This window comes from Manacus candei, unplaced genomic scaffold, assembly GCF_025592945.1.
Source record: "Manacus candei isolate 608988 ecotype Guabito, Panama unplaced genomic scaffold, ASM2559294v1 h1tg000033l, whole genome shotgun sequence".
In the NCBI taxonomy this organism is placed as follows: Eukaryota; Metazoa; Chordata; class Aves; order Passeriformes; family Pipridae; genus Manacus; species Manacus candei.
Genome location: NW_026138081.1, coordinates 11,732,899 through 11,754,943, shown reverse-complemented (window position 1 = coordinate 11,754,943; position 22,045 = coordinate 11,732,899). Strand labels below are relative to the sequence as shown.

General features: G+C 40.9%; 1 protein-coding gene across 6 annotated transcripts in view; it reads left to right on the top strand.

Moving 5' to 3' along the window:
- The window catches only part of TSPAN18 (tetraspanin 18), a 120,793-nt gene that overhangs the window by 50,980 nt on the left and 47,768 nt on the right, over window positions 1-22,045 (top strand). For 4 of the 6 annotated variants that reach the window (XM_051791757.1, XM_051791756.1, XM_051791752.1 and 1 more), the window contains one exon: window positions 7,744-7,877. The exons of 1 other annotated variant lie outside the window; for it this stretch is intronic. The gene's annotated coding sequence lies outside the window, so the exon portion shown is untranslated. Of the gene's footprint in view, window positions 1-7,743; window positions 7,878-20,947; window positions 21,044-22,045 lie in introns of all 6 variants that reach the window. One more of the 6 variants, XM_051791755.1, reaches the window with a different exon arrangement.

Here is a 22,045-nt window from a genome sequence, read left to right as displayed (position 1 = left end):
TGAATGCCATGCAGCACAAAATGGCTTTAAGGTGCTTGTACAATTGAGCCTCAGCTAAGGAAACAATCACCTCACTCTATATTTCTAACACGTGCTGGAATTCCTAATGCATTTACTGGTAATCATGTTTCTTTTGGACCATTGAAAAGTTTTGATGACTTATAACTTTGCATTATAGAAAAAAAGTCTGTTAGATTTATTCTTTCCTGAAATATTGTTGGTCAGAAGTTTGGGGTTGTTTGTTTGTTTTTTAATATACAGAGAGTAGAAGCGAAAAAGAAAAGAAAAACATAGCTCTTATAATATGACAATTTTTTTATTTTTATTTTCTGGGAAAAGAAGAAAAAGATGGATGTATCTCTTTGCCTGGTGTTAACTTGAAGTTCTTCCTTGTCTTCTGCTGCTGTTTGTTTGGCTGACTGTATGCTCTTCATCCCTTCCAGTTACTGGCTTTCTGTGGTTAATAAGTGCTTTTCTGTTGTGCAGACAAAGCTAACCTTTTTGAGGTCTTTAAGATTTATGTTGTTAACAGTGTCTACATTTTGGTATCTAATTCTTCATACATGAAAATCTAGTAGCTATTTCTGTAGGGCTCAGCTCTACCCTTGCTAAAGTTTCCTGCCATGAACAGCCCTACTGCTCAATGACAGTACAATTTCCAACCAAGTTAATTAAACTGTACTTCCTTGTGTGGTGTGGGTCTTTGCTGGCTTGCATGGTTTAATGAACTTTTCTCACTGATAATCTTTAAAGCTGCTCTAATTCGACTTAAACAGGAGCTGTATTTGCACTGTACCCTTCTATGGTAGCCTTTATTCAGCGGTTAAGTTCAGTAATTTGAAAAAATCAGATCTTTATTGTGTTTTATTTGAACCTATGCAAAGCTGGAGTCACTGCAAACTCAATGAAGAAGAAGTTAAGAAGAGCAGAAGGGTGGAGACTGAGTGACAGAGGTGATGCAGAGATGATGTAGCATGTGGGCAAGGAGACCCTTGCTCAGTGGGTAATATAGAGAAGGATATGAGAGGAGAGGGTGGTTTCCTCCATTTTGTAGAAAATCAACTTCCTTTTCTCTTTGCACTTAGCAATCTGATTTCACGCGCTGATCACAAGATTCATTACTTTGAAGGACCAAAACCTTTGAGCCATGTGCTAGATGTTTGTAACATGATGAAAATGCTGAGACGTGTAGTATGTAATGGCTTTGTTACTGTGGTCAGGAGAATTTAGGCAGAGTTGCAGGCACTGGAATGGCATTTTGCAAGATTTTACTCTTCATTTCAAGAGGATAATGGAACAACATTTCATGTCCTTTTTCATAACTGGCTGTGGCTTTCTCTTTGCCCTTTATCAGTTGATTATTGGGTTTTGTGTGGGTTTTCCTCTTGAAATACTCCTGCTAAGCCCTTTAAAATTATTGTGTCTTTCAAGAAAAACAATCAGGTCTTAAGAGGCATTTTTGGGGGAGTGGGGGAATCTAGAGTTTGTTTAAAGAAAGGAGATTGGAAGATAAAACAAGAGATATCAGTTATGCAGAACTAATGATGCATTCCAAAGGAGAGTTGAAGAGCTATACAACTCCATGAAGTGCTCCATTCTGTATTAGCTTTTGCACTGAGAAATCTTTTGAAGGACAGGAATCACATATATTATACATAAAACTGTAATACATAAAAGTATATTTGGATCTAACACTGCACGAGGAAGCCCATGGCGTTCTTGTGGAGCAAGCAAATGACACTAAATTCCCTAGGGAGGAATCAAAGCCTTTCCAAACTAACCTCACTACCAGCAGATGTTTGAATTGCTATAATAGACATACACCCTCACTGCACCTATAGTGTGTGCTGCCTTTGAATGTCTGTTTTCTCTCCATCTTTGTATCCTTCTGTTATTCTGGGAACATCCTACCCCAAAGTGTCAGCATGTCCAGTCAGGTGAATTCGAGGACAGAGATATGAGAGGTAAATGAGAGCCTTTAAAAAATATGGTAGAAAACAGCTAGATTGTCAACTTGAGTGTGAAAACCCAAATTCTGTGCTGTAGTATCCCAGGGATCAGCCAGCCCTTTATTCAAGGAAAGAGGAGAGAGCAGCAGCAGCAAACCTAAATTAACAGTTCAGGTTGACAGAAAATATTATTTCTGAGTCAAACAAGAAAGAATAGCTTGGAAAACAGACTGACTGCTGTTTATGCACTACAGATATTTCAAACTCAAAAAAAACCTAAGCAAGTAGTGATGCTTGTTAAACAATGACTTAAAATTATTTGAAGTAGCTATTAATAACGCAAATGCTTCTGTTAGGCATCCTGATTCCTCAGGGCAGGTAATTTAATCCTATTGCTAAGGAAGTGCTGTTGGTTTCTTCTTCCAATACGCTTAGGGCACAGAGGCCATTTGGATTAATGAGAGGCAGACTTAGTGGGGAAAGTGCATTATCCTTAGTCTTCAGTAAGTCTGGGCAATTAGTGAAACCTTTACAAGAGGTATCTTTCATTTCAATGCAATTTCAAAATAATTATCTCATCTGGTAGGGATGTCATCTGTATTGACTGATAACATACGGGTAATGTCTGAAACATGCTTCAGAAGTACTTGCACTAGTGTGGTTCTGAGTTGGTGAGTTGAGGGCCCCATGATTAGGTATATTAAAAAGCTACATGAAACAGCACATACCAGTATTTGTTGTTCATTTAAAGGGGGGGGGGTGAATTTGGCTTCTTTGAAGCAATTTTTGGGTGCTAGCTAATTCTTTGTGCTTTTTGACATCAGAATCCCTGAATCTCCTAACCCTGAAAATGAGAACCATATCAGTAGACTGCTGACTTTGCTTTTAAGGATAGACTTTAAAAGCTGTAAAAGAAACAAATTTCAGGGAAAGACAGGAGAAAGAGAAAGGAGGAAACAGTGATGGCCATAGTGAAAGAGTAGGCTTGAGACTGAAGATGTTCTCTTCTGAGGTAGTCCCTGGCTTTCTGTCTCATCTTTACCACTAGTATTTCTCTTCCCATCTGTAACAAGGGAAATAGTAGTATTTTCTTTTTTCCTGTTTTTGTCTGCTTAGGCAGCAAGCTGTTTTATGCTCCACACAGTAACAACTTTGGTTCTGTGGGGCCTCAAGGGACTCTTGTGATATGAACAGTAACAAAAGGGCAGGAAGATGTTTTGAGACAGATGGTCAGTAGTTCACATGTTTTTTTCTTTCTTTCTCTTTTTGAGGTAGGGGACAAATTCCTTTGCCTCAGTAGCAGGGGAAGTTAAGGCATTTCTGAAATGCAGCTTTGAACAGCTTGGCACAGTTCAGTGTGGTCTCAGTAGGCTCTGTGGTTCTTCATGGTTACCATGAATGCATCATGCTTGCCGTTCTTGTCATTGACCCCAAATCAGGTAGTTTTTCCACTTCAGGGAATGGGAAATAATCTATATTATTTTATTAGTATTGAGTAGTACTTGTGAGTGTTAACAGTTAAGCAGCCAGCAGTGTTGGTGGAGAAATCAATAGGGTAGAAGTCATGGATTTGGTAAGTGTCTGATTTTGTCATTTGATGTGCACCTAGATGTGTGCTGGCTGTTCCCCACAGCATGTTGAATAAATCTCTCTCATACACACACTTATATATCTAAACATTGGTTTCAGAGGTGTGTTGGACCAACCCAGGGCATTGGATGTTGTGACCTACAGTCTCCCTGAGCATAATTTCTATGAGAAAAAGTTATTCTGTAGATAGGTATGTACCTTAATTTTCAGACATCACGACAATACTGTTTTCAGCAGGGTGAAATGTGGTTTGCCCATAGTCTGGTTTGTAACTGGAGCTGCATCTGGTGCTCGTGGGAATGCCATGCCTCACATCTGATCTGGAATGCCAATGAGCCCATATGAAGCTGTTAATGTCTGTGTGAGGTTTTTCAGTCCTCATTACCAACCTGATAGGAAGATAATTCCTCAGCTGCTGTTCCAACCTGTGGGATTTTACCCACTTAATTAATTTTCTTTCTTGTTAAAAAAGATCTCTTTTTATGCACAAGGAGCTGTGCTTGACTTGTTTTTCAGAGACTCTTCTCATGTCTGTATCAAAGGCACAGAAGCCTCAGAAGTTGGAAGGTGAGCCCTAGGGGCAGCATGCCTGTGGAGGCTGAGCTTGGAAATGCTGCCTTCTGTGCTGAGAGCAAGCTCCTGGAGGGGAGTCGAGTCTCCACAGTGGAGGAGACCCTGATTCCGTTCCCTACTCCCCTCTTTTGTCACCACTCAGCAGTAAAATGGAAGCTTGTGACATGACCAAAGGATAATAAACTGCATGCTCAATGCCTGCTGAGAGTTAAAATGCCTGCCTACACCACCCTCCCCAACCTTTCAGCATGTCAGCAAACTGTCTATGTAAATAAATACACATATCAAACAAAAAGCAGATGCCTTTTTAACATGCACTGTTTGAGGCTGAGATACTAAGTTCTGATGTAGCTCATCTCAACATCTATCAGGCTAATGCCAGCTCCACAGCTCCCTTTCAGCTGTATTTAATGCACAGAGATTTGTGCTGTGTTAAGTAACGAGGAATTGGCTTGTTTTGCATCTGATTTGGTGTTATTTGTGGTGTATAAAATGTTAGATAGGAATTCTTTGTGTTCCTCCTGATCTCTGTGTCAGTATATAGTGAAAACTCTTGTTCATTATGCTTGATTAAGTGGCTTTATACAAGCATGTGTGTGATTGTACAAATATACAAGGAAGAAAAAAAAAGTCATTTGCAAAATATACCACCATTGGAGCCCCAAAGAATACAAACACTGAAGTGGGGAGGAAGCTGTGATGCGGGTTGGATTTAAAATAAAATTTGTTTTAAAAGCTAAATTCCAGCAGTCACTTGTATCACTTAAAACAAACTGAGGAGCCGCAGAGTCTAAAGCCCCAAGGGTGTATCTCAGTGCAGTGTAGTGGGAGGGGCACCCATGAGCTGCTAGGCTGCTCAGATGGTGTCTAATCCAGGGTCTTGTCTCTGATAGCAGCCAGTAGAGATTAGAGAGAATGTAAGACCAGTACAACAACCAGGAGAAATTCCACATTAAGCTCTTGTTTATTTTTGTTTTCATATTAGAAATGTATTGAGCCCAGGTGATCCATAGTCTGCTGGGCCTACTCTTTTGAAAATTCACCAGCAGGCTAAAGGACTGTTGGATCCCCTGGTGCTGCTGTCAGTGTCTGTCCCTCTACATCAGCCTCAGAGAAGGTGCCTGGTTTTTGTTGTCCTTATTCACATTTCTCACATGCTAGTGCTTTTGCTCTAGCCAAATACAAAGGAATCACAATTAAAATAAAAAACCCAACCAGACAGATTCTTTATGCATGCAACAAGTCTTTAAGACAGCTCTCCATCAGACTTTTCTGAAGTCTGTTGTAAGAAAGGAGAATATTTCTGCTACTTGACACACTCAATTGGACTACATATAAACAAAGCAGGGGGAAGAGGAGAGGCATGACCCTCCACTGGAGAGGAAAATTTAGATGACCTGATACATCTTTTTTCTTAATGTTTCTTGAACAGAGGTGATTTAAAGCTCTCATTTGAACGGGCATGCGCTGAAGACAAAATACGTTATTAGTGACCCTAAATATATGAGAGCCCTGTGCTTCTGATCACAGGGGTGTATCAGCTAGAATAGTAATAGGGATGAATGGGGTTTGCCTACATGGATAGCACTGTTCTTCTATAGTGGAAAGGAAAAATTGCTACTAAAGATGCCATTGAATCAAATTTTTGATGACTCTCTGTACACTTGCCTGACAGTTTCCATCTTGTGGTTTCACGTAGCTTTACAAACCTGATTTTTTTTTTTTCCTTCACTGTCTTCAAAGGCTGGGAGTTACTATCCAATACTGCATGTCTGAAAGGAATAGGACTGCATTCAATAGGATATGTTTCTACCAGGCAGTGGACACTTTTTCCTGTGCAGAACTGCAGGGGCTTGTGCATTTTCTACATACAAGCACTTGCACCTCTCAAATACTTACCCTTCCCCTTTAAAGAAACCAGAATGTGGTTGGCAGGTGTGTATTTGAAATGCCAGGTTGTGCAAAGCAGAGAAGAGACTTATAACAAATACCAACAGGAGGATGAACTGCAGCTGAAAGTGTGCTGAAAGACTCCATTAGAGACATGGGCATGGAGAACATCTGCCTGAGTACCTTTTTGGTGGTCCCCTGCTCTGCTCACTAGACCACGCTGTCACTCTAGTGCACATAAGATGAATGTCTAGGGCACAGAGTGCTCCTCACCAGGGTGTCTGAAGGTGGGCACAGCATGCAGTGTTCCTGTGTCCCACTAAACCCTCTTCTGCATCCTGAGTAAGTGTGAAATATCACCTCTGTGGGTGGAAAGTAGGGAGCTTCTCTGTGGACAGAGGGCTGATACGCTGCGCATGAGAGGAATTTCCTTTCATGTGGTCTGGTGTGACATTAGCACTTCCCAGCTGGCTTGTAGGTGGCTTTGTAACCTACTGGATGCTAGTTCAGCTCAATGTGGTTGTCATCTCCAGACAGCATGACAGAGAAGGGGAGTTTGAGATGTTTGGCTGCAGCCCCATCTCAGTGTCTTATGGGGGCTGCTGGGTGGAGTTGCTGTGAAAGGACCTTCTCTCCCAGCTTTTCATCTTGGCTGTGGAGGACTAACTAAGCACTGTGATGCAGGGAGGTTAGTGATGTTCCCTGATGTTGCATGTGGACACTTGACATTGGCTTTGGGATGCTGGAGAGGTTGGGCAGAATAGAGGGTTTGGGCTTCAAAAGAGAGCAAAGCAGCAAGGTAGACTAGAAAGGAGAGAATTAATATTATGAAATGGATTTGCATGGCGCCATCTTCATATCTAAACTGGAGCTGTCAGGGAGAATGAGATCCAGACTCTCTACTGTTCTCCAGAGAGAAGCCATTATGGAGCAATCGTTCTGTTAAAGTGATGGCTCCACTTCTGTGCCCTGTGTCTGGCTGATTTCTGCAAGTAGAAAACAGACAGGATCTGGCATGATCCCCTCTCCTTTCCCACTGGCCTTTCATGCCTTTCTGCAGACTTCTTTTGCTTGCTTTATTGCTTTCAGCCCTTGTGCATCTGTTGGTATCTTCCTCCCACCCCTACCTGCCTCTCAGCTCTACCACCTTGCCCTCTTTTCCATCCTCAGTCTTCTCTGGCTCCCTGTATTCAACACACAGCTGTACTTTAACATCCAGTAAGTCCAGTAAGTGAACATGTGTGTGCGTATTTGTTACATACCATACAGAAAGGGGTGTGTGTGGTAAATATTTAACTACCTTTGTTTTATCACACACTACTCCATTTTCTGTTCTGGGACTTGCCTTTTGGGAACTCACAGCATCTCTGTCCTCTCCTTTTTCTGTGGTGACTCTCCTCTGCTGTGCAGGGGAGCAGGAGGGGAAGATGCAAAGCAAGTCTGTTGCTTCTTTCATGTGTTACTGGAAATAGTCCTATCCTCCTCCTGCCTTCTGGTCAAAGCCCTTTTCTGGCTGCTTTAATGGACTGGAAAGCGAGAAAAGAGATTTTGCCTTTAGTCCAGACCTTGACAGGGTCTTCAGAGGCACTGCCAGATGCTTCCCCTCACATCCTTCAGGTGTGAAAGAAAGAGCTGATCTTTACCTAAGCAGGACAAAGTGAGTGAAACAAGGTCACCGTCTTCTCCTCAGTCCCAGTATGGAGTTATGTGTCTTATGTATTTTCTTTGCTGTTTCTGACAGGTTGACCAGCCCAGATCACAGTGCTAGTGACCTGAAACAAGGATCCTGCCCAATGCATGATCAGCACAACCTGACTTCTTCTTGAGGAGAACAAATATTTCTCTGAAAGTCTGTCCCCTCAAAGCAGCACACAGGTAAGGCAGACAGTGCTCCTGATGCTCAGTGCTCCTGATGCTGCTGCTGGGTCTGGGCTTGCTGCATTGGATTCAGCAGAGGACTTTTTCCATTCATTTGGCTCAAGAGAGGCTTTGTCACCTCTGCCTGCCATGTCTGTAGGGGTGAAACCTTACATTTTATTTACAGCACAGGGAATGTTTTTCAGAAGAAAAAGACTTTCAGAGGATCAAGACTGCTCATATAGTTGAGATGAATATAGGTTAAAAGTGTGGGAGGAGCATGCTGAAAAAAGAAAAATGTTGCATACAAGGTATTTATAAAACAATACTTAGACCTCTTGTTCTAAAACAATTTTATACTAAAAATTACCTTAATTTAAACAGAAAACTTTTTAAGAAAAAGGAATAAGGAAGGGTATGTTGTGGGGAAGGGTTTAAGTAAGAAATTAATCTAATAATGTAGTTTTCAACTGGGCAAGATGTTTCAGGTCATCCTTAGGTGAAAAAAAAAAAAGAAGAAAACAAACAGAAAAGCCTTGCAGTTTTAATTGCTCTGACTCATGGAAACCAGATCTAGAAAAAATGAGGCCCTTTAGTCCAAACTCTTAATCCCCTACTAGTATGTAACATCGTTCCCAGCAGTGTCTACCAGTCCTGATTTAAATGATGGGATTTTCCCTTGTCCCCTTGGGACACTACTGCACAGTCTAATAGAATTAATCTGCTTACTTCTTTTTCAACTCCTGACCACTGCAGATGCAATTAGTAGTAGACGATGGGAGGATTTTGTTTCCTATGCTGTATTATGAAGGCTTAGGGCTGTATTGTGTTAAACCAGACATCACTTGCAAGTGTGTTTGCATGAGTGTGGTTTATCTGTCAGTACTCATTACAGCCCCATAAACCTCTCTGAACTACATTTCTCAGACGGGAGCTTTTCTACAATGGTAATTCAGGATCTGATAAGACACAGACTAATGTATTTGAATGCCTATGAGAAAGACAGTATGATTGGAAACTAAAGTGAAATGCAAAGTCATATGCTGCCAGTGCTAGAGACTCTCAGAGGCAATTTACTTCTCTGCTTCTGGAGCATTCTCTGGCCTCATTTTTTGCTTCTCTCTTGGACAGTTTGACAGGAGTTATATGAAATAGCATTTTGCTGAGTGTGGTGCTGCTGGAGGTACCACTCCACCTTTCCATCTGTGAATTTCAGGCTTGTCTTAGATGAATATTGTGGGTATCTCTAATGCTTACTGAACGACTCCAGTCAAATAGCCAGATGAATATAAAGTCAAATAAATTGGAGCTGGAAAATCATAGCTGGTCTTATTTAGCTAGTCTCCTCTTAATACAAAGTAGAGGTTCCTTCTGTGACATTTCACCTGTTTTGCTTCTCAAATTTGGACAAGTTTTATTAATGAAAACTCTTAGATTCTAAAGCAGATGGATGGAGTTTCAACTGGTTTACACCTGGAGACTACAGTAACAGCCAAGCTGTACAAACTCCGTGGGTGGACACTTGGATTCATCCACTTCCAAAATAAAACCACATCCTAATACAGAAAGCAACTGCAATATAATTGCTATTGATATTTGAATGAGGCTGCAATGTGAAGCAGAGCCAGGGGTCCTGAAAAACTGGGCATGTGCCAGCCTTCCACATGGGCTGCATCCACTGGCACTAAAGGAGGTTATAGTCCTGTTCCTCCTCCCTCCCAATAAATCCTGACTCTGGAGTATTTCCTCAAACAGAAAACCTGAATATAAATTTAGCCGCTGGACCAGTCTTTCATTATCAAGATAAAATTTGTTAAAATTTTACTTGATTACCTGTGTTTGTTAGATCCGAAATTCTTAAACACAGAAGATTGAGTTGCAAAGCTTTGATGTGTTCAGTGTTCAGTGCTAATTTGCCCATTGTTTTTAATCCTTTGAAATTATTTTCCATATTGGTGCTTGGCTACTTCATGTAGTGGTTTTGAATGTACTTTAAAGGATGGGGAGGTGGTGACTGAAGCAAGGTGTAATGATCCATAATGCTTTAGATCATCTGCAGCTTATGTTCCCTGTCCTTGCTGTGCCAATCAAGCTAAATTCCAGTGAAAGTCTCAGTAAAGCCAAGGCAGATAAGTAGTGTTTCTCCTCTGCTCTTCACCTTTTCTTTTCCCCGGAAGTTTATCTTGCTGCTCACTTTTTAAAAGCTCTGCATTAGCTGGGGGGGGCATGAAGTAAAAGGCATGCTTTAAATAGAGATGCTTGTGATAGTCCTTTCAAAAGCTGCATTTCTCAAGCTGGGAGCTATTGACCCCTTTCAATGCAGTCACAAAGAATTCCAAGAGGAAATGGAGGGTGAGGGCCAGCAGGGAATATATATATAAAATTTTTCCCCCCCCCAAGTCATCTTCTTACTCCATCCCCTACCAGGCTGGCTATTGTTTGAGCCTCCACATGGGATACCAGTTGCCGTATAAGGAAAATGGCATCATGCTACATTCTTTCTAAAAATTGATTTTTTACAGTTACTTCCCCCCCCCCCCCTTACTGAAAGTTGTTCTGTTTTGGTGGAAGCTCTAGCCAAAAGGAAAGTGGTAGGCTATGGTATGCATATAAACAGTCTTGGGCTGTGCAAAAGATTTACTTTGTCTCTGTTAGTTCAGGTAATTAGGCAAAGCAGCAGTAGAAAATTATGACATTCAGCTACTATGACAGGAGCCGGGGATGTTAAATTTTACTGCATCTTGAACCCAGTAACAATGAGTAATAAATGTAAATAATGTTTTTTCTTGCTTGAGAGGATGCTCAGGCAATGGGACAGAGGCACAGAGTACCCCTCTGTGTCCCTTTTTTTCCACAATCTACCTTTTAGTCATGTATGTTTGCAGCCCTGATGCAAGCACACCTGAACTCTTACAAGGGGATCTCACCTTTTGCTCCTAGAGTGTTCTCTACAGAATTGTCACTATTTCAGTGTTTGAAAGTTTAAGAGGTAACAATCTCTTTCCATAAGAATTTTATGATTTGTGATCAAGAGGTGTGACAAAATAGTGCTGCTGAACTGGGGCTTCCGTTTCTCCCCATTTCCTGAAACGTGATTTGTGAAATGGTGTTAATCCTCATTGTATGGTGTTTGATGAGGACATGGGGCTGAACCTCCTGCTCCAGTGTGTGCTTTGTTCATCCCTGCAGAAGCACTGAGTGAGTGGCATGCACCAGTTTGGGCCACCAGCTTCCTCTGCTCTGTTCAATGACCAAGTCCATTGCTGGGGATGACCAGAGCCCAGTTATCTCCATAGGTATCTGACATATTCAAGCCCGCAGGAAGCAAGGCTGCGAGCAGCAGTATTTTAGAGGCTGAGGTTCTTTCATGGGTAGCAGGGGTCAGTCAAAACATGCACCAGCTCAGGAAAAGGAGTCCTGAGGTTTGGGATTTTTTCTTGGTGCAACTGTCACTTGCTGACGAACAGAAACTGCCTGCTTTTTTAAAATAAGTCTGACCTTCACACAAACCCACTTAGCAACTTGTACGAAGGAACAGCTGGAGCAACGTGAGCACAAAGGTTGAATCCTCTGATTCCAGAAAGGAGAGGCAGAACCTGGAGTGGGAAAAGCATAGGTCTGGGATCTGGGAAAAAGCCAGCTCATGGAGAAGAATGAGTGTGTGCTTGTGCATGCGAGCATAAGAGTTGGGCACTCTTCCTCTTGTATCCTTTTGTATCCATAATTGGGATATGTCTTCAGTCATTCTTTCTATAGTTGCCATCACTTCTGACTCCCTGTGATGCCCTGTTGATTCTCCCTATAAAAATCTGTTCAGCAGCTGATAAAGTTGCAAACTTGTTAAAAGTAAAAGCAGACAAAACCCCATTCCCTTTAGAAGCAGCAACAACAAATTTTGAGGTTCATTTACCACAATCATGTCACAATACTCAATCTGTATTATGCTGAGGTGTGATTACAGAAGTGGAAAAAAGGAAAAGTACTTTCTATAAACATTTTTTTGGCAGAAAATTAATAGTTCAGTATTATCATTATTATTATCTCTGTATGCATTGACAATATACACTTTTTTCTTTCTAAAATGTTGAACAATTTGACAAGTTTTAAAGAAACTGAAATTTTGTGAGAATGGAATAAGGACTTTTTAAAGGTTCAGTGTTTTATATAAAAGCCTGTAAACGGTGCCTGCATTGACCAAAGGAATTAGATATCATACAGAGAAAGTTTTAATTTTCTTTAATTTTTTTCTTTTGACTGTGAATTTCATTGTTTGGAGAAGTTGTGCTACTCTCAAATATCTGCAAAATTAGTCTGCAAGAGAATCTTCTCATATGATAAATTTTGCTTACACTAAAGATACTATTGTGCAAGCCTTCTGGGCTTTACTTTACTCTGGGCTTGTGTTTGCACCAGTATAGCAGGGGAATGTGCTCATGTAGCTTTTTCTTTATAAAAGGTGATTTGGTGCCTCCTAGATGCTGCCCACTGTGGTATCAAGAGGAGATATCACTCACAGCAAGTGGTGTGGAATGATGCGATGCCCCATGTGCTTGATTCTCAAATTACCAGTGAAGCGGCTAACAGCTTCTGACACATACATGGTTGGCATTGGATGTCTGAGTTAACATTGCACAGATAAATGGGATGCTCCTTGCCCAATAGCCATAGTTTCAAGCTCCCTGCAAACTCCCAGGCCATGTGTTTTGGTTACAGCCCACTCACATTATAAATGTCTCAGTAACTGCTATGGCCAGCGATGATATGTTTGTTGTGTGCGCACTAACAAGTGAAAGAGGAGCATGAAGGGTGAGTGTCAGGTCAGCCATGCATCCAGAGGGCAGGTAGCATGTGTGCAGCCAGCACTGTTTCAATCTGCCACCAGTGAGCTCCTGTCTCTGAGGAGCAGTGCTTGGGATCTCGGCTGGGGTAGCAGGTTTCTGCTCTTCTGCCCGCGGAAGGTGCTGTAAGGTGGTTCATCAGGCTGTAAGTGGCTGCTGACAATGTGAGATGTGTTTGCCACTTCTGTCTCTTATGGGTCTAGAGCCACAGGACTCAAACATCTCTAGAGCAGATTCTGCCAGCAGTGGACTGACCTTTTCAGAGGTATTGCCCCAGAGACTTGGAGCAGATGTTAACCGTGGTTCATGTGGGGACTGGTTTTGGTTGTGCCTGTTTTCTTATGAAGTTGGGAATGATGGAAATGATAATGAAGGAGGAGGAAAGAAATTGTCATTAGAAATATATCTCTAACAGTTCCTATCACTTAGTTCTAAAGCTACAGAGTAATTTAAAACTTTTTTGACTGATTATATGATGAGTAAAGTGCTTTGTTAAGGGAAAATGGAGTTACCCAATCTGACAGGATGGGGAAGCAAAGCTGCCTTTCATTGCTGTGCTGCGTCCTGGGTGGAGTGTCTGAGATACAGTGTCACTGAGAATGGCAGTGAAGGCTTTGCATCGCTTATTTTGAGACCTACAGAAGTACATTTGCTTTTGATTTGTGCATTTTGACGACTACTGAGTGCAGCTGAGGACTTAGTGTAAGAGCTGCTAGAACTATTCTCTCATTTTAGAGATTTCTCAGAAAACAGATATGTAAGAGGGGTATATGTGCGTGTATTTGAAGATTTTATTCTTGGGCTTATGAGCAAGACCTGGGATCAGTGAAAGGCGATAACTATAAAAATCAGCAATAAGGATAGTATTACCCCATAAGTAGTGAAGTGGGTTTGGGGAGCTTTGCATTCAATTACTAGCTCTGTGCCTAACCTGCATGCAGACAGAGGGAAGTAGCTTGATTCCTGTCTGCCTTCTTTCCCCATCTATATAAAGGTGGTAATACAACTCGTAAGCCTTTTTTGTAGAAAAAGTATTTTATTTTGTGTAGAAACTAACTTTGTGAAACTTTGCATTCCTTTTCAGAGAAACCTGAAAATGAAAAAGTTTTCATTCTGAAGGGTTTATCTTCCTATTTTTCCCTGTTGTTCCTCCTTTCTATGACAAAACAAGAACAGGGAGGGGAAAGAAAAAAAGAAAGAGGTAGTCCAGAAATTCATTTTCCTCAATTGAAAAAGTGCACATCAAAGAATATCTATACATCTTATATTAAAAAAATAAAATTGACAACTAGTTATTTTTAAACTAGTTTAAATAAAAAAATGCAGAGTATGAAAGAGGTTATTATTACTCTTGAATGCCCTGACCCATTTTAAAGCTGAGGTTTCTTGCTTGTGCTGCTGCGCCTATTTAGTGCAAAATAATGAGAGCTCTTTTGAGAGAGGAGCCTACCCATAGGTCAGCTGCTGGACAGGCTGTGCACAGTAAAGATAATGATAATCTAATGGATGTTTTGTTCTTCGTAAAATGACTCATTCTCCTGTTACCTTCTGATGGATGGGAATTACATCCTTGGCAGATGTTACATTTGTTGACAGTTGTTTTCAGATAAGAAACTAGGAACAGCCTTGGACATACTTGTACTGGACGTTCAAGGCTGTTCTCCTTGGTAGCATGTGGCAGGAGCCCCAAGGTAGAGAGGACTTGCAGGCATTTTGTGGCCAGATGACGTGGAGGGGGGTATAATTACAGTGCTCTGCCTGTATTTTAGCTTCCAATGCCCAGCATGTGGATGTCTTGAGCTGAACAGGGGACTGACTGCAGCTGTTCCTTTTCTGAAAAAGTGGAGCACAGCACATACATAAGTGGACCAACCTTCCCAGCAGCATGTGCAAAAATAAATAAATTTCAAAGAAGTATGTTTAAGCAACATAAACTTCCTTTTTTAATCATTTTTGAAAGGTTTATTTTCAAATGCCCCAACACTGACCAGGTGCTAATTTTCAGATAAGATGTAGCACTGTCTTGATATTTTAAAGTATCTAGGAGCTTTAGCAGGCTTAGTCCCTCCCTGCTGCATGGGAGAGACAGCCCAGAAGGGTAGGAGAAAGCTTTTCCTGTGAACTGCCTTTCTGTAATGGCCACCTTGAACTGTTTGTGGCACCTTTCCCTGGCAACCGTTAATGACAGGATATTAGAGTTCATGGCTATCTGACACACTGTTTTCCCCATGTTCTGCAGGGTTGCCAGGCTTGGGCCTTCCTGCCTGCTCTCTGGGTAGCCCTTGCTGATGCTAGAGGGAGACAGATGGACACCCAGTGCAGTACAGAGGACATGTATATGGGGTGGCAGAATTTGTCACTGACTCCTCGGACTGACCTGGACCATTTATAACTTTTCTGGCTGCAAAGTACATCCAAAAGTACATTCCAAAGAAGCTAAAAATAATATCCTCAGTTTTAATTTATTTCTCCCCCAAGTATTCAGTCATCAAGAAGGAAAGAAATCAGCTTGTTCCTTTTCCCCCCATGCTTAAGTGTTCAGCTCTCAGAATAGACCTGTAAGTTTATCGCAAGTTATTGGCCTGTAAGTTGAATTGGCTGAAAGTATGAATCACGTTACTGGAAAGTGTAATCACTTGCCAGAACTGCCTTTGCTTCTCCATTTCCCTTTCCATCTCTAAATTTTGTATGTTGTCTGGTAGCAGCACCGAAGGCCAAAGTCTAGCTGAACTGATTGGAACCAGGAGTTGGCATTCCACTATTCTGTCTCCTTCTGCCAAAAGCCAGTGTTGAAAATAAAGACTGTAAGTACAGACTACTTACATGAGCACAATTTATGGTCATTTAAAATACCTGAAGATCATTACAGCAAAGCTTCAATTCTCCTAGTGACTTTGTATGACCACATGGTGGATAAAGTTGTGTATGTTCAACAAGTCATCTCAGGAAATGGAGATAAGTGATGGTGACTTTTAAAAAGCAGTGATAAAATGTTTTTTGGTTTTTTTTCCAAGATGTAATTGGAAATAACTCATTCGGAAACTTAAAACTAGCTAGATGTTAAGTTGTTTAGGACTAGCAATATCAATGCCAAGGGATACTCAACAGTCCTGAGTACTAGGTGTACTAGTACCAAGTTGCTGCCTTAGCTGCTTGGGATATTGGTCTTTTGCCATATGTTTTTTCTATTGATCAAGAGTAATGATAACTGATGAAAAGTGTAGTGTTCTGATAGTTCTTCTCCTGTGAGTATACTGTGAATCACATCTCTGTATTAGATAATTTTTATGAAAGGCAGAAATTACGTAACGTTTTATATCCAAAATCTTCATAGAGACCATAAATCTTCATAAAATCAAATTGAAATAAAACAAATAGTTTCAATCAAAAGTAAGGCAGCGTATATATATGTTTGTAAACATCAAAATATTTACTTTCAGATTTTTTAATGCAACATGTTATTGTTTTAGAAATGTCGAAGCTGATCCTTTCAACACTTAATAATGAAACCAACATTTTCCTTTTAAAATTAGATCCAAACATATCATAAAAAGAGGTTTTGATTTGTTTGGTGTTGTGGTTTTTTGGGGGTTGTTGCTTTTTTTTTAAGTTAGGAAATGTTACAAAATAAAGTTTCATCTTAGATTACATAAAACTTTGGGGAATTGATGTGAAAATACCTTTGTATTGTTTTGTTTTATAAGAAAAGTCTTCCAGTTCAAACTGAGGCAACTCTTCCCATCTGTTGTTTTATTTTTCTTTTTGTCATCCTAACAACAAAATCTTTTTATCCTCTTACTAAGTTCTTTCTGGGCATACTGAGGCAGAGCAATTTTTCTTTGTTTTTGCTAACATAATTTTTGTGTGTGTGTGTGATCCATTTCTGAAATAATTTGGGATTTTTCTGACAGGAGAATGACCATTCGGACATTACTCCTCCTTCTGCTGATGACTTGCTTTTGCCACTCTTAATGGCAAGTGGCCTGTCTGATGTAGCTTTTCTTGTTCCTTTTTTCCCATCCACCTCTGACTTACTGAATACTCTCAGCTGCAAGTCAAGGAATAAGGCATGAATGCTCATTGTTATCATTAAATGTTTTCTTAGCTAATTCTCTTTTATTGTGTCCCAGTGACTTGCAGCTGAGGATTAAAATAACTGCCTTCACCACCAGCAGTAAGCTCTGTTTGAAACCTTGAAAGGGTATTGTTTATCTTCCCTATATCCCTTGTACTATGCCTTCTCCCGATGTGCAGCGCTCTCCTCCCCATCCCAAGTGATGCTATTACTGAGGAATGTTGGACAGATACCATTATACACATAGTAGAGGTGCTCCCAGATTTGGGGTTTGAGCTTAATTTAAGGGGGAGGAGAACGGAAGAGAAGGGAATGTTTTCTTTAGTAGGGACCCAGGCTGTAGTGCTTTGCTGAACTGTTTTAAATATGCTCATCAGACAGGGAGGTCTGTGGGTGCAGGGGAGGGCTCAGCGAGCTTTTCAAATGTTTCCATCCACTGCTCAGGGCTTCTGTCCCAGGCACGTACTTCATTATTGCTTCTGGGAAAGGCATTCTGGGAGTAATCAATCAGAACTGCTCTGGGTTTCTTCTCAATCAGAGCTCCTCTGATGTGTCTTTCAGTGCTGCTCATTTTGTTTTTAATTTCTGAATGAGGGATCGATTTGCACAAACTAGCACCAGGCAGAAGAGTTGGGTTTGCAGGGGGTGAAACCATCTGGCCTCTTTTCTCCAAAGCATTTAAATGGGTATTTGAAGTTGTAGATCCTGAAGAAGACAGTGGTGATAGGGCTTTGCTGAAGTGTGCTATAAAGGTCTCAGTGTCTCAAGATTAGGTTGTCCCCTGGATCTTTGTTGTCACCTCTAATCTGGAGCACACCCACTCTCAGAAAGGACCCCTGTGCTTCAGCTTTACAGGGGTGCCACATCACTGGCTTGTCCCTTTCTCCATCTTTCTTCTGTCTTTCCACTTACTTGTACCTCCAGATTCTTTGATGGAACTTTTCTTGCTTTTGCTGAGCAGTGTTGCAAAATGGGCATGTTGGGGAGGGAAAAGCTGTAAAGAAGATTTATGTGATTCAAGACAGTCTTTATGTGTGTAAGAATTTGGGGGAGAAAAGTGGTTTGGTGTAAAAGACAGAAAGCTTTGCCCTCCCTCTATATCAGTGGGTGAACTGAGATTGAAATCCAGAAGACCTGGTACCCAGGTCTTATCTCACACTTCTAACTTAAGCAAATTGTAAAATTGGTGCAGCTGGATGGGGAGAACACACCCTGTATTGCAAAGGATCTGGCCCTTTGGCACTAGAGCTGCCCTTTGCAGAGTAGTTGGAATTACATGCTTTGAATTAATCTCCTTGAGGACATCTGTATAATGTGCGCTTAGGCCAGTACCTTTTGATGTTCCATGCCATTGCTCACAAAGGAGAAAAGAAGGACTGTACTTATTTTTCCCCAGAGTTCAACTGGAGGTGATACTATGTTCCAGGGAGGTAGTTCTTTACCTCCCTTAATGAGTAACTTTATACTGCGCTGTCTCCTACAATAACAGATGTCACTGCTAGAAGGAATAGAAGCTATTTGCCAAGGCAGTGATGTTGTATAAATTGTTAAGAGAGAAGTAAGGGTTCAGGCAAGGAGCTGAGATTACAGCAGGAATCATGAGAATTCCCAAGCTCCAAAGAGTGCTCCTGATTTTATAATTTCGCGCACTTCTAGGTAGTGTTATTTAATGTTTCTGGTCATACTGAATGAAGTGAAAATCCTGACTGGATAGTATATTAGTACTGTGATGACAAGGCAGGTTTGGCTATCTGTTGTGTTTGCTGGGCACTGTTGTATCATGAATTATATTTATGGCTAAGAACCTCAAATACTGACACAGCATCAAGTAAGGTAGGAAAGGGCCACTGTGACCTCTCTTTCATACTAGACATGGGGTTTCTCTGAATTAAGTCTGGTTTGGATCAGAGTATCTTAACGCAGCAATTTGTCATACTTTTTTTTCATTCATGACCGTTCTTCCCTGTACATCTTGCAATTATATGAGTGTCCATATGGCAGCTCCAATAATTGTTTGGAAGGCAGCTGAACACTACAGAGTATATTTCCAGTTCATTGTCAAATAATTTCATCCTCTGAAATATGTGTTTTGAATGTCAGTGGCCTGTAGATCATCTGAGAATTGAAGATGCTCAGGACCAGATTTGTGTGGGTTTTAGCTCTTGTCTGTAACTTTCTTAGCTCATGGTCTTCTTTGGTCTTTCCTAAAATACTGCATCTCCATCAAAGTAAGACCATCTCAGTCTTTGTCAACATCAGCTGTACATGGAAACTGAGTGGATCAGGGCATCATGAGTAAACCTGCCCAAGGCACTGTGTATGAAATCTGGATGTCACCGAAGTTAGTGTAAATACTCCCACTCACCTCCCTGGCTCTAGAATTTTATTCCTTTACTGATGAAGAATTTTTTCCCTTTGAGAATATAAGGACTGGTGGATCATCTGTTCTCAGCCAACTTTTTCTCCCACATAGCATCCTTGAAGCCTGGTGATGTGGGTGCATGTCCATTAATCATGACATTGGTAGGTTTTGTCTGGTCAAAACACAGCCCCAGGAACTAAGATTGCTGCCTATAGGTGGCTAGTAAATTTGGAAAATTTCTGCACTAGGAGAAGGTGGACCTAGGTCAGAGCATACACAGCACTGAGAAAGAAAAGAAAAGGTCACAGTAAGTTTTGCAGACTGTCCCTGGCACGTTCCAAGTGAGCAGTGCTTGGAAAGCAGGCAGTCCCTGGAAGACCTTGGAATGTGCTTTCCTTGTCAGAAGGTAGTTGGACATGTTGCTTTACCCTCTGCCTTTATTCTTTGAAATTGGAAAAGCTCCTTCTGTCCTGCACTCTGTGAAGTCTGGGAGGTACCTGCCCCAGCTGCTCCTCCTGTGCATTGCAGAGGTTTGCAGAGCCTCAGGGATGCCTGTTGCCTGGATACAGGACAGCCATGTATTTCAGCCCCCCAACCAGCTCTCCAAAAGCGGGGGGCTGTGGGTGGAAAGATGGGTGAATTAATCCCTGTGCACTTGGAGGCAGCAGCATTAAGTCCACCTGATGCAGCTTGTAAGTTCGGAGTTTCCTTTTACTTTGCTATCGTTATTATTATTCATCATTATTATTGATAGGAGAAAAGTGCAACCCAGCTGCTCAGCGCAGAGATCTGAGGGCTCCTGCAGAGTGAAGCACTTCATGCCACGTAGCAAACCAGCCATTTTGCTGTCTCTAGAGTGTGCATTTTTATTTTACATGCTTGTTCTGAGCCTCCTGCTGTTGCTCACGCTACAACAGCTGACAAGTAGCCTTCCTGGCATCATGGAATCAGAGCCTGTGAGCTGAGACCCTGGGAGAACAATATGAAGAAGGCACTGACTGTTGAATATTTAAAATAAATTATTTTATCTTAAACATGAAAATGCTCTTTGCGCTTCATACACATCACTGCTCGGTGACAGCAATTGCCAAGTAGTGCATTATTCCTGTGTTCAGGTGGGACTGTGATAACTGCATGGCAACAGCTTTCTCCTCTCTCCTTTGCTGAGCACATGGAAGCTCATTGTTAGCAGGATGCTGTGTTATATAGCACACATGTAAATGTCTATGAACTTCACTAACTAGGAGTAGTCAAAAATAATTTTTAAGCTCAGTTGGGCTAGCTCATGTTGGTTTGCTGTATACATGCAGGGTTTTGCTGTATACATCTGTAGAGCACTCTGCTGTTTCAAACAGCACTTGGGAACTGTGTCAGTGAGCTTTAATAAAGTAATGGTAATTAATCTTTAGATTGAGATAACATGCGAATCTCAAATAACAAATCAGTGCTTGCCCAAAGCACAGTCAATTTGTGTGACAAATACTACCTGATCTAAGAATATGTACATTCAATTTTAATACGAGAAAACAAATTAGTATAATGTGTGTGTTGGGGGAAATGAACACCTGAGCAAAGTCACATTGAAGATTGACTCATATTCATTGCTGAAAGAGGATGGCACCTAACTTTGAATTAATATTAAAACCAAAACTGTTAGAAGTCTGAAAACCTGGAGGGTTTCAAGACAAACAGTAGAAAAAAGTAGAGCGTTTTTTCCTAGGTCTTTAGAAAATATTATTTATGAAGGTATTTGCATCTCCGAAAAATGAGTGCAACTGATCAGTGACACAAGCCTGTTGTTCTAATGTCGCAGTTCACACTTTGTATTTCTAATGAAGAATGTCAGAGGATGAAAGATGGGACTCATTGAGACTCCTTGTGAGGTGACTGTTGAAAGCCTGGGCTGAAGGTTAGAATCTGCTTTGTCTTTGCTCTGTGTGTGTGTGTGTGTATAAATATACATATATACATAAATATGTATGTATGAAAATATGCACACAAAGGCACTGATTGTCAGTAAATAGCACTATTCATAGAAGCCTAGTATCTGCTGTAAGCAGAAATGACAAGCCCTTCTTTCTCCTACTGAATGTAAAGCTAGACATAAAATTGCTGTATATTGGTACATGGGTTTTGTAATATAAATTGTTTATTGCTCACTTCCTCCTGATTTCATAAATAAATTTGTTACATGTTTTACCCAATTATTTGTTTGGGTAAACCAAGTATTTGACAGCTATGGGTACCAATAAAATGCCGTGTCTTAATCAGATTTTAGTATTAATATCCCACCAACCTGTTGAATTAAACACTTTACGCCCTATAAATTTTCCTGTTTAAAAGTACAAACTCACCCCTTTCTCTTCCCTGATTTTTTTTTCTTTTCCCTGATAGAGACAATATGTAGAAGGGCTGTGTAATTTCTGGAGTGAAAGATTGGATGGGAGGAGTAAGTGGTTCTTGCCGAAATGGCGAGTGGAATAACATTTTTGGGAACCATGTTAGCATGAGTGAACTTTTAAAGACAGTGACCAGATTGGAGATTGAGATTCTTCCCTCTGTAGACAAATCTGTGTGAATGACAAGGCTGGGCTGAAAATCAGTTTAGTTGAGACTATAAGGAATTATCACTACTCAACTACCTCTTTAGTGGGGTAGAAAAACCAACCCATACCTCATAACATACAGGAGGACAAATAGTTATGAAACTGCAACACATTTTGATTGAAAAACTGCTTGAAAGAGTTCTAAGCCACACTTGGCTGTGCCACATGACCTCCTCTTCTAGCCAACTGATGGTAGTAACTGATGTGATAGGAATTAAATTGAACATGCAATATTGAAACACTGGATTGAAAACTATAAACGAAACAACACCTGATTTCAAGTTTTGATTCAAATAAATGTTGAG